Source organism: Chrysochloris asiatica, unplaced genomic scaffold (genome assembly GCF_000296735.1).
Source record: "Chrysochloris asiatica unplaced genomic scaffold, ChrAsi1.0 scaffold00173, whole genome shotgun sequence".
In the NCBI taxonomy this organism is placed as follows: Eukaryota; Metazoa; Chordata; class Mammalia; order Afrosoricida; family Chrysochloridae; genus Chrysochloris; species Chrysochloris asiatica.
Genome location: NW_006408691.1, coordinates 1553862 through 1569743, shown reverse-complemented (window position 1 = coordinate 1569743; position 15882 = coordinate 1553862). Strand labels below are relative to the sequence as shown.

Below are 15882 nucleotides of genomic sequence, written 5' to 3'. Positions count from 1 at the left end.
CTCAATGGGCTAAGTGAGACAGAGGTAAATAATGATATATGTACAACCTGGGAACAACAGGATTCTGGGATACAGAGATTTTCCTGTATTGTAAATCTTTATGGGAACAGACAGCCTCATCTTATTACTAACCTTGTGATTAGCAACCCAACACATCGAGCATCTCAAAGGTTCGTTTTATGCTCCCAGGTGGCATTTGTCAGTGTCTGGATAAGGTTTTGGTTGTCTCAACCAGGGCCGTGTTGCCAGCATCTAGTGAGTAGATGCCAGGGATGCTGCTAAATGCCCTACAGTGCTCAGGATACCCCCATCACAGAGAACCTTCATCGCTAAACAGCATCTGTCTAGCCCCATACTCCTGCAGCAGTGTGGCCTACGCCGTGTGTGGGTATGGGAAAGTTGTGTGGGCTTAACTCACTAGCCATCTATACTGCTGCATTCCCTTCTCCAGTGTATTTCTCCAAGTGTAATCCACCGAGCTCACCTGGTCTCAGTCATTTTGCTGGGCTTATTCTCCTTTCATAAAAGTGAAGTGCTTTATTCCACTGGGTAGTAATTATGGGAAACTTAGCATGTGGCTCACAGAATTTGAGATGTTAATGGATGAACCCCTTTGTCACTTAGTATTGCCTCCCAATTGCCTCTTCTCATGAGCATCTAGTCTTTCACTCTTGACTGGTTGAGAGAAGATTCCCCCTCCTGCCCAGATGGGTAGCCTCTGGGATGCTGTACCAGAGAGGGAAGGGAAGAGGGAACGTTACTTCATGTAGCTGCCATTGAGGGGCAGATGGGACAGCAGAGAATGAATGCTCTCCTGTCTTCCAGTTCATTCTCCCTGTGTTTGCCAGATAGCTCTCCTATTGGTGCAACCATTTTTACCTTCAAAACGATGTGAAAATAACTTTGTAGAATGCAAATTTCATATTCATTTCCCCCTTAGCCATTAAATATTTCAGTGCATATTTTTTGAGAACACAGGGTTTTTAAAAAATATATATAACCAAAGTTCAGCTATCAAAATCAATACTTAACATTAATGCCAAGCTACTTTCTAATCCCCATTTCCTTAATTGTTCCAATAATGAACTTTCCAGCTGTTTTTCCCAATCCAGGGTCCAGTCAGCTCAAGGTCACTTACACATTTAGATGTCATGTCTAGTCTCCCTTACTCTGGAACAGCCTTTTTGCCATTGCCATTTAAAAGTATTTACAAGTTATCTTGTAGAATGCCCCTCTTGCATTTTGGTCTCTCTGGATTTCCTTTCCTCATGACTGGCTTTGTATCTTTGGCAGAAGACCCCTGAGGTGTTGTGCCTTGGTACTTTTTTGACAGAAGTTTGTGTGTAGTGCTTTGTGCCTTGTTTAGAGGACCTTGGACAAACCCCTTGCCTAGCATTTGAGCCCCTTGCTAGTTGATCCTCTGTTCTTCACCATCTCTGCTCCAATCAAAGTGAACTGCTGCTGGATTCCAGAATCCTTTGGCTGTCACACTTGGGGCTTTTTGTGTTCTCTTTCCTGCCCTCCCTCTCCCCTGAAGATCTAAAGTCCCTGAGGGGTTATCCATCTTCCAAGCTGCATTGCAAATCCTACTTTTCCTGGGAAGGTTCCTTTCAATAAACAGTGACTGAATTCATGTTGTGTTTTGTTCTTGGAGCACTAAGATTAGGAAGTGAGTTCCTTGTTGGGAGAATTTATAGGCCATTGTCTTAATTTCAGCCCCAGTTTACTGCAGAAGGGCAAAGAGGTAGGAGGCCAGGCTTCTTCAGACAGTTTGTCATGGTGGGGTTGTAGGGGGATGTTGTTTCTCTGGCTCCTTCTGCTTTCTTTGTGGTCTCCTTTTCTTAAATCTCACATTTTCTTCTCTCCCCCTCAACCCTTGCTGGCCAGTCAGCCAGCTTGTTGTCTCTCTTAAGACCCAGATTTGAGTTTTACTGCAAAGGACCTCCAAACTCCTCACAGTTCAGGTCAACCTTTAGTGTCTTAGGAATGATTTTCAGTATCCCTAGCACAAAATATAGAGCACAGTGGCTCTAAAGAGTAAGCACCGGACAGGGCTGGCAGCTCACTAACTGTTCCTCAGGAAAAAGACAAGGCTTTCTGCTCCTGCAGTGATGTGGTGCTGTGCTGTGGAGTAGGTTACTGCGTACAGCAGCCCTGCATAGGGTTTCTGAGGCTGTAATCTTTACAGGAGCAGAAAGCCGCATCTTTCTCCCGTGGAATGTCTGGTAGTTTTGAACTGCTCACCTTGAGGTTAGCAGCTCAACTCATAACCACTATAGCCTCAGAAACCTTATACAGGAAAGATTTATAGTTAAGTGTTATTGAGTTGGTTTTGACTCTGTGTAGGATTTCCAAAGAGTAGCTGATAGGTTTGAACCACTGACCTTATGGTTGTTGTTGTTAAGTGCCATTGAGTTGATTCGGACCCATAGCGACCTGTATAGGGTCTCCAAGGAGCAGCTGGTGAGCTTGAACCACCAACCTTGCAGTTCAAACGACTTTGCAGTCTGATGCACAGTGCCACACCAGGTTAGCAGTCCAGTAATACTCATGAATTGAAAGAAGAATCTTTTTTATTTTATTCTTCAATAACCATAGTTACTAGCTCATGGACTCTGCTGTACAGCTTCTCACACCTCAGAATCAGATTAGACTCTGCTACCTTCTTTACTGCTAAAAGAACCAATAAGATCTGTTTTGGAAGAAGTGCAGCCAGAGTAGAGTGCTCCTTGGATGCCAAGATGGCCAAACTTCGTCTCTCATACTTTGGATATATTGTCAGAAGGGACCAATCACTGACATGTTTGGTAAAGTGGAGGGTCAGAGAAAAAGAGGATGACCCCCAACGAGATGGATTGGCCAGGTGGCAGCATCGATGGACTCAAGTGTGGCAGCAATAATGAGGTTGGCCCAGGACCGGGCAGAGTTTCATTCTGCTGTGTATAAGGTTGCTATGAGTCGGTACCGACTCGACTGCACCTAACAACAACAACAACCTTCTTTTCCTGTTCTGTTTTGACTCTTACAAAGCTACCACTGAAAACCCAGCTTTGTAGCAGTGTAACGTCACCCAACAGTATGTAGCGCCATCTGCCATTGAAACGGAACTGAAGCTGGTAGCTCATTTGGTAGCTGGTAGCTACTTCCCTCAACTTAAACCTATATGTGGTGTCCCATTGAGTTTGCTGTGTGTCTCAGGATGTCTCATGCAGTGTGGAGCTGAGGTATTAATGACCTCACATCATGAGTCTCTTCCTGAACTGCTCACTGGGGCTGGTGGGTAGTGTGTAACTCTGGTCCAGCTCATCCTGAAGCTGGGGTAGAAGGGAAAGAGGGAGCCAGCACACTGAAAGTGCCTGGTTAGAGGGGAAGGAGGAAATTGAGGAAGGTGGATGCAGTGCTATGGTGAATGGGCTTGGTGGACCAGCAGGTTAGGCCCACAAATTGTCTGTTAAAGGCATCTCCCAATACCCCTCACATGACTTCCATGGGGGAAAAATGGAACTCATCATCAAGAAAAGACCTATTTAAAATACAGGCTTTTGGGAAAACAGCCTATCTATAGTTTTTCTTGACAGATGTGACAGGTGAACTGAAAACTGTAAGTGATTTATTAAAATAGCAAATGAGATCCTTAACTGGGTGCTCAGGGAGTCTGCCATTGCCCTTTCCCCTGTGCTTGACACAGTAAACGGATATTCATGATTGCTTTTTAAGAAAAATGTGCTGAGGACACTCTACAGTTGTCTTTTGTAACTTTTAGGGCCAGTTATATCTGTTGACCATAAGTTTCTGGGAACAGAATTTTTACTTAATTTATATACTTTGGAATTCATATATGATAACTTATGACTCACCCGCTTCATTTAGTTCAGTGGTGCCAGAGTGAAGGGATAACTTATGTATGCTTATGTAACTTAGAATTCTGTTCATCTATTAAGGCCAGACCTCGCTTGGCCTTCCTGGCATCCCTTCTCAGGGAATCCCTTGCTCCCCCAAGTCCCTGTGAAAGGGGCAGCTGTCTACAGGGTTCTCTGGTACCTCTCCCATGCCACAGAGGACTAGACTTGTGGCCTCCGGCCCAAGGACGAGAGAGGGAGGGAGCATGCAGGTATAGAAGTCTCTTCCTAGAAACCAGTGGAGACAGTACTGACATTTGATGGTGGTTACGTTGTAGAATTATAGTCTGTGATGGACTGTGTGTACAATGAAACAGCTTTTATGTCTGTGTTTTGTCCTTGGTAAGTACAGAATCCTGCAAGGTTGATGTGAACTAAAAGGTCGACAGTTCAAGCTCACTAGCCACTCCTTGGAAACTCTATATAGGGTTGCTTTGATTCAGAGCCAACTCAACGACACTTAACAACAAAAAAGTTGTAGAATTATAGTCTGTGATGGACTTTGTACAAGATGACAAGTTCATTAAGAGGATTGTTGTAAGGATAAAACACCTCAGAGAGCAAGAAGATCACCAAGAGCCGGCCCATACTGGGCCCGGGGCTCTGTCTCCTCTTCACACTTCATTTCCTCCGAGACTGCTGTCTTTCTGCCCTCTCCTTATTCCACTTGATGGTGAGAGTGTTTCTTCTTGTAAACAAAAGGGTCTTAACTACCTAAAATTTTAAGAAGAGGCAGGAGAAATTGAATATTTTATTTCTATAATTGACAATTTCCCAAAAACTGTAGATCTTAATTTCAAGTTTATTTTTTTTTCTTTGTTTAAGGTTGTTTTGATAATGTTGAATTAAGGGTAGTTGATACGCTACCCTGTGCTCAGTTGCTGTCCAGTGGTGCTGGTCTCCTAACGTTTCTCCCAATCTAGGATTTTCTAGGCAGTTCAGAAACTATCCCATATTGTTGTTGTTAAGTGCCGTCGAGTTGGTTCCGACCCATAGCGACCCTGTACAGGGTTTCTGAGGCTGTAAATCTTTACGGGAGCAGAAAGCCTCATCTTTCTTCTGCGGAGTGGCTGGTAGTTTCAAACTGCTGACCTTGAGGTTTGCAGCCCGATTCGTAACCACTACGCTACCAGAAGGATTATTTATTGTCTGGCTCTGTAGAAAGTACTGTGCATTGCCCTTCCCCCAGCCACACAAAACACAACGAATACCAGCTTGTTTTCTTTACCCAGTTTTACTTCTGAGATGAATTAATACTTATTATTCCTGTTATGGAGTCTTGGTATGGCGCTGTAGGATAGGCACAGGACCAGAAGGTCTGTTGGTGGTTCAGGCCCATCAGTTGCTCCTCAGTCTCTCCTCGTAAATGGCATTTAACAACAACATTCCTATTATGTGTTTTGGAGTTCTGTTGTTAGGTAAGCACCGAACTGCAAACTTTAAGGTTGGGGCTTAAAACAATCAACTCCATGGCACTTAACAACATTTTTAGGTGATTTACTGATTGGTTCTTTCAGTTGTTCCTAATTAATTAATAATATGGATGTAATTACTTCAGCATGGTTTTCTTATACTTGGAAAGCTTTTTTTTTTTTTGTTATTGTTGTTTTTTAATGTAGATGTTACCTTATAGGAAAGATTTACAATACTTTATGATTGGTTATATGTTACTTTCATATAGTAATGTCAGAATCTTGAATTAGAATGAAATAACTTGATTATACAGTGGTATATTTTTACATGATTTGACCAAAGCTATTTGAAGGAAAAGGTTTTAATTAAACATTTGGTGAAAAAAGGCAAACCCTTTCATTGTTCAAATGGCAACTATAAGATTAGTTCTAATACTTCTCTTTTTTTTTTTTTTTTTTAAGGTTTTTATTGTGGATTGAGTGAAAGTTTTCAGGGAACATCATCGGTTTCACATTCAAACATTCATATACCTTGTTTCATTACATTGATTATAATCCCCTCCACATACCATCAGTTAACAGAGTTTCTCTATATCCTCTTTAGCTTTTTTGGGGGTGGAAAACTTTGCCTTTTTGGAATTTACAGTCTTGGCTTTTGGGGAAGGTTTTTACATTTATCTGTGGGTATCCAGGGCTCATGTATGGAATTACTAACCAGCATAACTGAATAATCAGAAAAGGGACATTTTGCTATGTCTACTAGGTGGCTAAAGTCTGTACTTGGAAAGCTTTTGTTTCACGACTTCCTAGTAGTAACTGTTCTTCAAATCAAGAAATTTTAGCTTGCTTGAAGAATTCTGTTACTTAATAAACCATAATTTTGATGGACAGCATGGGATTAAGAGGAAATGTATATATACATTGTTTTAAAAACAGATTTTTATAGTCATTATTTCTGTTGTACAATGAAGCCTCTGTTTAGGCTTCTTTTGAGACCTCTCTCGTCTTCCATCCTTTTTTTTTTTAATAACAGCTATTTTGTACCAATAAAATTTTGTTGGGGGGGGTAACTATTGGCCTAAATTAAATATTCCAGTAATGGAGAAGACAGAGTTAAAATTTCAACTGTCTGATAATCCAGAGATAAGCAGTGTTTGTGGATATTTAGGTTGAAGCAAGTAAGGAATATTGACTGATAGAGCGAGTCAATGTATCGGGAACTCTTCACTTGTCCCCAGGTAACTGTGTACTTACTCTCTCCTCAGGAGTCTGCTTAGCTGACCACATCAGTGCAGCCTTTTCTGGGCACCCTTTGTAGAATAGCAAACCCCATCTAGTCTTCTCACCCTGCTTTATTTTTTCTTAGCACCAGATAGCACTGGGAATGTCAAAATCCACTACTAAGTAGTGCTGTCTACTTTGTACCTTTCTTCACTGGAGAGTACAGTACCTATGGAGTTTGTGGGGCCTGCTTTAAATAGTGCTGGCATATACCATGAGCTCAGCACATATCTGTGCTTCATTCATGTGAAGGGCACAGCCATCACTAAGAGATCAAGGTCATATCATTATGAAAAGTTTGAACAACAATTCTGTACTTACATCCCTTTTAAAAACTTTGTAATATGGCTATATTCCAGGGGTCTTCAAAAAGAAAGTTTGTGGGAAAATTCCGTTATCTTTTACTTGCATTTTAATATAAACTTTGATTTGTTTTTTTGACTTTTATAAAGTGAATTGGGTGGTCGTTTACTGAGCACATAAATTTTCCATTCAGTAAGCCATACACATTTTGTTTCATGTCATTGATTGCAATGTCTACTTTATACAAACTTTCTAAGTCCCCCTCTCATGGCAACCCTGTATAGGGTTTATGATGGGAACAGAAAGCCTCATCTTTCTCCCTGCAGCAGCTGGTAAATTCGAACTGCTGACTTGACGGTATACCACCGCTAACTGAAATGTTTCAGACCCACCAGCTGCTCCTCCAAAACCCTATTCTACAGGGTCACTCACTATGAGTCAGACTCGACTTTGACAGTACTTCAGCAACAATTCTAAATAAACTGAGGGCATTTCTGTTATTCTTGTTTCTTTGCAGTTTCCAATGTAATCACAATGATTTGAGATAGCAGTTATAGAAACATTTCCAACTCAAAATGCCTTCTGTGTTTTGTAATTTTTATAGGAAAAAAAGATACTTGTGTTTTGAGCTGATAAGTTTTAGAAGCATGACCTTTTTCTTGACTGGCAGAGGGTGGATATTTTACTTAAAATTTTTGCTGCTTATTCTTTTTTTGCTTATTCTTTAAGGCAAATATTATGTGTATGTCTCTAGGATTTCTGCTTAATAGAATAGTGGTCAAGGCATTGGTTCAAATCTGGCCAAGCACTTACCCCCCTTTGGTGTTTGGATACTCGTGATGACAGACAGAATGAAATGGAATCTGTGCCAGAGGAGGGTAATACTGGGAACCTGCAGTTTATAAGAAGTTTCCTGATAAATATAACCTTACTTGAGAACCTCTTACTTGAGAAATTTTGTGAAGTGATGCAAGATGTGCCCTATTCAAATTTTACTTAACCAGCCTAGTGCTGTAAGATAAACACTCAACTCAGTGTCCATTGAAACAACAAGGTCGGTGGTTCAAGGTCACCAGCCATTCTGAGAAACCTGACACAAGTTTGCTATGAGTCAGAACCGACTCCCCAGCACCTAACAATAACAGCAACAGAAATACTGTAAAATAATTTTAAAATTTACCAACACATACAAAGGAATTTAATATCATTATGAAAAGTTTACATACATTGAGAAGGAAAAAACCATGACCTAGTTATTTCTAGGTGGGTCCTAAACTAGTCTTTCCCTGACTCTTGAGACTTAATGGAACCAGGAACCCATGTCAAGCTGACACTAGGCCTGCCAGCTACTTTTATTTACTAACCTCATTCATTCCGTGGGGTTCATTGAGCTCAGTCCCTGAAGGGCTTTAAATTACACTTTAAATTTTACTTTCTTCCGGAGGAGGAGTTGTTAAAGACTGAAGGAGGCACACAGCAACACAGTTAGAGCTGTCCATTAGAAAGAGTAATCAGACAATGGTATATAAGATGGATTGCAGGAGAACAGAGGAAGTGGGAAGGCAAGCTAGTACTAGGCTAGGCAAGGTGGCGGAGGCTGGTTGCCGTGGGTGTGGAGCACAGGAGAGTAGTAGAGATGGAGAAGCAAGAGAATTCAGTGGTAACCTGGGTGAAGGATTGAGAAAAGCAGTGATGGTATGTGGAGTTTACAAATTAAGCGGAACTAGAAAGGAAAGATGTTGAGTTTAGCATTGTTGTTGTTGTTGTTAAGTGCTGTTGAGTCTGTTCCGACCCTTAGCGACCCTGTTTAGGGTTTCCTAGGAGCAGCTGGTGAGCTTGAACCACTGACCTTACAGTTCAAATCAACTTTGCAGTTTAGCCCATTAACCCACAGCACCACAAGACTTGTCAATAGGTATTGAGAATTCCAGGTATTGAGGTGCAGGACTGTGCCATAGTAAATTACTTAATTTGTCTTCTAACCATACTCTGTAAGTCCCATCAAACAATGTTTCTGCTCTGCTGGGTCTGGCTAAGAGAAGGTGGAAGAGATACTAATAGGATGGCATGATTCAGCTGTAGATGTTAGCCAAGTTCGTTGTAATGTAAAAACTTGAAACTAGCATGGGTTTAAAATGAGCCATCTCAGAAGCAGGAGGGGAGGGGGAATCACTGCCATCAGAGAAGAGCAGGAGTGAAACGTGTCCCTTGGACCCTGATATCCCTGTGCATTGAACCTCCTTAACCCAGGGACAGAAAGCTGTGACACCGGAGGAGTGGCAAAGGAGCAGCAGCAACAGAACCAAGAACCAGAGCGCGAGACAGAGCAGTGGACTTCCCAGCCGATGGAGCAAGTAAGGCTGAGTGACTTTGTGTAGGAAGTTTATTTGTAGTGTGGGGTGTCTCCAGTCACTTAGTTGGGGAGCTAGGTTTGCTGACCCACAGAGCTAGAGCCAAGTGCCTTCAGGCTAAGGCTTATGGTGGAATGGTATGTTTTGTGGGCATTTATCAGCACCTGACTGGAAGGAACAACTGTGCCCCTCAGTATTTCTGACCCCAAATTGTAACCTATGAACTCCTCTACTAAACCCCATAACTTTGAGTATGGTGTCTGAATTCTCTGTGGCCATTGCAATAATTACTAAACCTAGTTGAACAAGAAGGTTGTGGGAGGATGGTTTGTTGTCATATATTTTTGCAAGGACTTAATGTGGCACTGTGGGATAATGCACCGAAAGGTTGGTTTGAACCACAGGGTGTTGGAGGTTCAAATTCACCAGTCGTTCCTTAGAAACCCTAGATAGGGTCGCTGAGTCAGAACCAACTTGACAGCACTTAACAACAACAACACTGGTGGAAGAAAAACCAAAAACAGAATGGTTTAAAATAAATCAATCACAAACAGGGTCACCAAAAGAAGGGAGTGATTGGGTGTCAGACCAAAGAAGAGGCAGAAAGCGGGACTTCACTTGTGTAGAGGCTGCAGTGCAACCATGAATCATTCATTTATTTGACAAGCACTGAATGACTGGTTGCGTTGTTCTTGGTACTGGTGTATGTAGGGGGAGGTATAAAGGTAATTTTATTATAGTTATTTGATTACAAGAAACAAACCAACTGAAGTTCTAGATTAAGCATTGATACTAAGCTGACTGGAATGGAGGGGGCCTATGAAGGTGCTGGAACAAGAAAGCACCTAATGAAACTAAGGCATTGTTTTGTTCATCATTCTACTTCCCAGTCCATGTGGCTGAGGATAGGTTTAAGTTCACACAGTGTTTTAAGTTCATAATGCTTCCAGATGTGCAGAGTCAGAGAAGCTCCCTGTCTCTGTTTCCATATTATAGAGGGATAGAGTTTGTTTGGGTTATATGAGTTGGACTCTTACCCGTCTGGTCAGCTGTGATTAAAGTGAGTGATGGATAGACAGGGTTTTGTATATAAATATAGTGCCAAGAGTCAGGGGGCTATCCCAGCACCGTGTTGTATGGGCAAAGAAGAATAGAGGTAGCTCTTAGAAAAGGTGATCTGTAAGTCAGACAAGACTCTTCCCTACAAAAATGTGGCCACAGCAATGATGGAGACAAACACAACCTGCTTATGATGTTGTAGGAAAGGAAAAGAGAAACCATTTGGAAGAACAGAGGGAAAGGTCTAATGGTGGCTCTGAGGAACACAATGAAGAGGGGTGGTTCTCAAGCTCTGTCTTTGAGATTGAGTGATATTGACTGGCTCTCATATAGTTTCCTAATGTTACAGTAGCAGAAATCCTGCAAGTGGGTGACTTTAGAGAACAGAACTTTATTTTCTTTCAGTTTTGTTGTTAAGAGGTCATTGAGTTGATTTCAACTCATAGTGACCCCATGGGACAGAGAACTGTCCCATGGGGTTTTCTAAGCTGCATTCTAAAGAAGCAGATCTCACCAGGTCTTTCTTCCATGAGTTTTTTTTAATTTTATTATTATTATTCCTTTCCCCTTAGATTATTAACTTCTACCACTACCCCCTGTCCCTTAACTTAAAGTTAGTGTGTTATTACTTCTAAGTGCAATCAAGTTGATTCCAACTCTTAGAGACCCTGTATAGGGTTTCTGAGGAGTGGCTGGTGGGTTTGAACCTCCAACTTTGCTATTAAAAAGTTATGAGTACTGTGTTCAAATTAAGGAGATACCATCAGACAACCTTTGAGGATGAAGTTTGTTGTTATTTTATATAGGTATTGCATCTTACTGGTAGTAAGTCCTAGTTTTTATTTCAGAGAAAGCAGTTTGGTTTGCCTATATTTTATTTTACTTTTATCATTGTATTGTTAAGAATATGATAAGAATTGCCATTAATTTCAATATTGTTATTTCATTTTCAACTTGTTTGGAGCATCTCTGTACTAGAGAATTATCCAGAAGTGGGAAGTAGTACTTGCTTTGTCTTCCTGGCCACGATTTTGGGTTTCAGTTTCATGTAATGGTGGACCTATATATTCTCCCTACTTGGGGCTATGCTGATAATAGAGGAAGTCATTCCTAACAAATGAACCTTTGCGTGATTTGAAATTCTGATGTAGTATGTAAGGAAACCCAGTCATATCTATCTGAATATGTAAATGATTCCATTTTCATATTTTGAAAACTACTGAAATTATAATACAAATACCAGTATTGGGTACTTAAAATCTCATGGTACACCAGAACATACTGTTTTTTTTCCCACCAGAACATACTTGTACAAAGAAGTTCCTCACAGTAATATTTAGTGTAGCTAACTGAGCAACTCTGCAGTCAGAACATAGGCTCAGCGGCAGATGGTTGATTTTTATTTTATTTATTTATGTATGTTTTTGTTTTTTTATCAAGAGCCTTTGAAAAAGTACCTAGCCTTTCACAAAGTAATTATGTTTTTGAAAGTCTATCCCAAGGAATTGTTGTTAAATGCTATCAAGTTGGTTCCGACTCAAAGCGACCCTGTATAGGGTTTCCAAGGAGCAGCTGGTGGGTTTCAACTGATGCCCTTATGGTTCTCAGTCCAGTGCTGATGCTACAGAGCCACACCAGGAGTCCATCCTAAGGAATTAAACCCAGCAAAAAACAGCAAATGAATTGCCTTTGGCTATGGGGCACTTTGGCTGAGTGAACTGTGGCCTCTGAGTGGCTCAGGGTTCCTTGCTGCATTTCCTTTGCTTAAGCAGCTATCTGGGCGCTCTGCACAGATTTCTCCTTCCTTTCCCCACGTAGTCCCCAAGAGAAGGTCTTATGACCCCCTCCCTGTCTTGCAGCTACACGGATCTGCTCCAGGTCTTCCTGTCCAGCCATTCCTTTGTGATGAGAGTAGTCCTGTGTCTGAATCACATTGTTGTTAGTTGCCATCTAGTTGATTCTGACTCATGTTGACCCTCAGTGTCAGAATAGAACTGCTCAGTAGAGTTTTCAAGGCTGTAGCCTTTCCAAAGCAGATAGCCAGGCCTGTTTTCCTAGGCCCCTTTGAGTGGATTCGAATAGCTAGCTTTTCAGCTAGCAGTTGAGTGCATTTAACCATTTGTGCCACTTAGAGATACCTGTCAGAATCACAGAGTTGACCCGGCCAGGCATGACCATGACCCCCCCACCCCACCCCCAAGTTCTCCATGAGATTAAAAATAATCATGTCTGTTTTGTGGCCATAGTGTCTTTAGCATACTCTGGTACATTCTTGTTCTTGTTATTGATAGCTGCCTTCTAGTTGATTCCAACTCACGGTGAATCCCATGTGTGAAAATTAGAAGTGCTCCACAGGGTTTTCAAGACTGTGACTTTTCAGAAGCAGATTGCTAAAGCTCTCTTTCAGGGTGCCACTAGGTAGATTTGAACTGCCAACTTTCCTTCTAGTAATCAAGTGCTTAATTGTTTATACTACCCAGGGACCCCATCTGGTACCTCATAAGCTAAAAAATAAAATGTTAGAAACTGGTTGCCATTGTGTCAGTTCTGCCACATAAGCGTTTCCAACACCAGTCTGTATGGAAGCAGACTGCTGCATCTTTCTCCTGAAGAGTTTGCTGGTGGGTTTGAACCACTGAACTTCCAACTAACAGCTAAGTGCTTAACTCCTGTGCCACCTGGGATTCTCTAGTACTCAGAAGTATTTGTTGAATGAATTGGGTGCTCTGGGGATTTGTACTCCGCATGACTATAAAGCCAAAGTATCAGGTAGACTAGAAAGACTAGTGTTTGAGGGGTGTGGCGGTCAGGTCCTGAGGGGTGCCTGCCTGGGTTTCTCTTGGCTTCTCTGCTTTTCATCTTTTGCTTGTGGCCCCTGTCTAAAGGCTGAGAGGCAGGGCTGTCTTTGCACGCCGTGTTAGGGCTTCATTACAGTAGTCATTTCCTTTATAAAAATTGTTGTGAATCATTTTTCTTTATGGTTTCCCTGAAATGATTCAGAGTTGTCCTGAATCCAGTGCTATTTTCATCCATGTTAGTGAATATTTCCATGATTGAGTTTTTATCTTTTGAACTATGCACTTGTTAAAAGCTGAAATTTGGTCATATGGACCCCATAAGCAGTAAACTATAAGGCAGTTTAGGTTATCGACTGCAGAGTAGATGTGCTCTGCCATGGTGGTGGAATGGAGGAGCTGACTGAGCACTCTAGAGGGAGATGTGTTCAAGTGAATGCTAATAGGCTTTAACACTTACCTGGAGTCCTGGTGTGGTGCAGTGGGCTAATGCGGCAGACTGCAAAGCTGTTTGAACTGCAAGGTCGGTAGTTCAAGCTCACCAGTCACTCCTTGGAAACCCTATACAGGGTCACTATGGGTCAGAATCTACTCGATGGCACTTCACAACAACACTAATCAGTAATATGAATGAACAGAGCAGGCATTTGTTGAGTGTTGTTGTTAAATGCCATGGAGTTGGTTCTGACTCATAGTAACAGGGTTTCCAAGGAGTGGATGGTGAATTTGAACTGCTGACTTTGCACTTCACACCAACCTTGTGGTCCACTGCTTATCCTGCAGCACTAGTTAAGAGTACGTATGGCAGTTTTTGAAGATTAAGTGTGTTAACATTATTCGGTACATTTGAAAATGCTTAAAATGATGCCTGGGGCAAAGGAAGTGCTCAAGAAATATTAACTTCTTTTCTAGCATAAGACTCATTCACCTAAGAGTTAATTTTGATCTTTGCTTTTCATTTTAAAGCACGTTAGCATCTCAGAATGGCATTATTATAAGGGCTCTGTGCTCAAGAACCTACAGATAAAACTGATTTAAACCAACTAGTTACATCTGGAAGTTTTGTGATGCACGTGTTTGCACAGGCAGACGAAACACAGAAGACAAGAAGGGTGCTGGCAGGACCTCTCTCGGACCCTGTGCTGCAGGGTCGCTATGGGTTGGAGTCAACTTGGCAGCATTTCACAACAGTCACTCTGGCAGCAGTGTGGGCAGGAGACCAGTGGGAGACTCCATTGTAATCAGCCGTGATTAGTTGCTGCCTAGACCACAGTGTATCAGACTTGTAGGTTAAAGCATGGAAAAGAACAGTCACTGCAGGAATTAGGCCACAGGGATGGATTTGAAATGTTCAGATGTGGACTTGCCAGGACTTAGGGACGATTTAGCTAAGTGAGATCATCTACATTGACAATGGGGAAAATCTGGGCTGAGACTGTCACGAGAAGTTTATTCTACTGCAGTGATTTTTATTGTTACTCTAATTTTTCTGTTAACAGAATTCTGAAACCTTCCCTCCCCCAATGATTTTCAATGTAAAGATTGAATTATTTTCTCTCAGACATTTCTAAGGATTTTTGAGATCTGCTTTCTTTAATATTTCCACACTGGAAAACAAATACATAGCAGTACTAGTTAGTAATATGGGGGTAGAAATGGAACTAGGGAAAAGGATTCAATTTGTATGCTCCTGAAAATAAAACTAGTAAAAAAGGAGTGTTATTTCTCAGTCTGAATGCGATGCAAATAGAGCCTTTTCTCTGTTACAGACAGTTTTACATGTATTGGAGACCAGACCAGAAGCACTTCTGAATTAAGGTAATTTTACTGTACTTGAGCCCCTCCAGCTGTTAGAAGTTCAACATTTAAATTTCTGTCGCTGTTTGTTGGTTGGTTTGTTTTCAGATGACATCGTTTTGCCCATCTCTTTAGTCTTCAGAACAAAGTGTTGCTCAGAAGATTTCTAAACTTCCATTTAGTGTTCATCTGGAAGTTTTAAGGTCCCAAGAAAGTTTATGTTTGAAATTCTGGAAAAGAGCAGTTTGTCTAAATTTTTTCTTTATTAAACAAGAGAGTGCCTGTTTTCAAATCAAACCTTAGTAGTAACACAAGTACAGCTAAGGAGCACATGATTCAGACTGCCCCCTCAACACACATGCCCCTTTTGTATGGAGTGTTTACATAGAGGGTGAGTGTATGTGAGGGTACACTGTTCTTTGTAGTGGTCTTGCAATTCTTGGTACACTTGAAATGATTAAAAAGCAAAACAAAACTGAATAAACTATTGGGTATTGGAACTGTTGGGTATCCTATGCAAAAGTTGAACTTCATACCAACCATCTCCAAAAAAATGGACTCCAAGTGAATCATAGACTTAACTATAAAACCCAAAATAAGAAAATGTAGGAAATTGTTTTAACTTTGAGTTAGGCCAAGATTTCTTAAATATGGCATCAAAGAAAATTAAATGAACAAACAAAACAACCTTTTTAGTTTGAACTTCATCAGAATGAAAACTTCTGTTCTTTGAAAGACTGTTAAAAGATTGAAAAGATAAGCCACTGGCTGGCAGAAATATTAGCAAATCATATATTTTAGATGACTTTCATATATAAAATACTCTCAGAACTCAATAAGAAAGCAAACAACCTAATTTAAAAATAATAATAAAAAAGGGCAAGTGATTTGAGCAGACACTGCACCGGAAAATAGTAGAGATAATAGATAAAGCAAGATATTCAACATTCTTCACCATCAGGGAATTGCAAATTAAAACTACAGT

The 15882-nt window shown here is 41.1% G+C and overlaps 1 protein-coding gene across 1 annotated transcript in view; it reads left to right on the top strand.

The window, feature by feature from the left end:
• Positions 1-14867: 14867 nt before the first annotated feature.
• GNB1 (guanine nucleotide binding protein (G protein), beta polypeptide 1) overlaps positions 14868-15882 on the top strand; it is a 60780-nt gene continuing 59765 nt past the window's right edge. The window contains exon 1 of the mRNA XM_006871726.1: positions 14868-14918. The gene's annotated coding sequence lies outside the window, so the exon portion shown is untranslated. The remainder of the gene's footprint in view (positions 14919-15882) is intronic.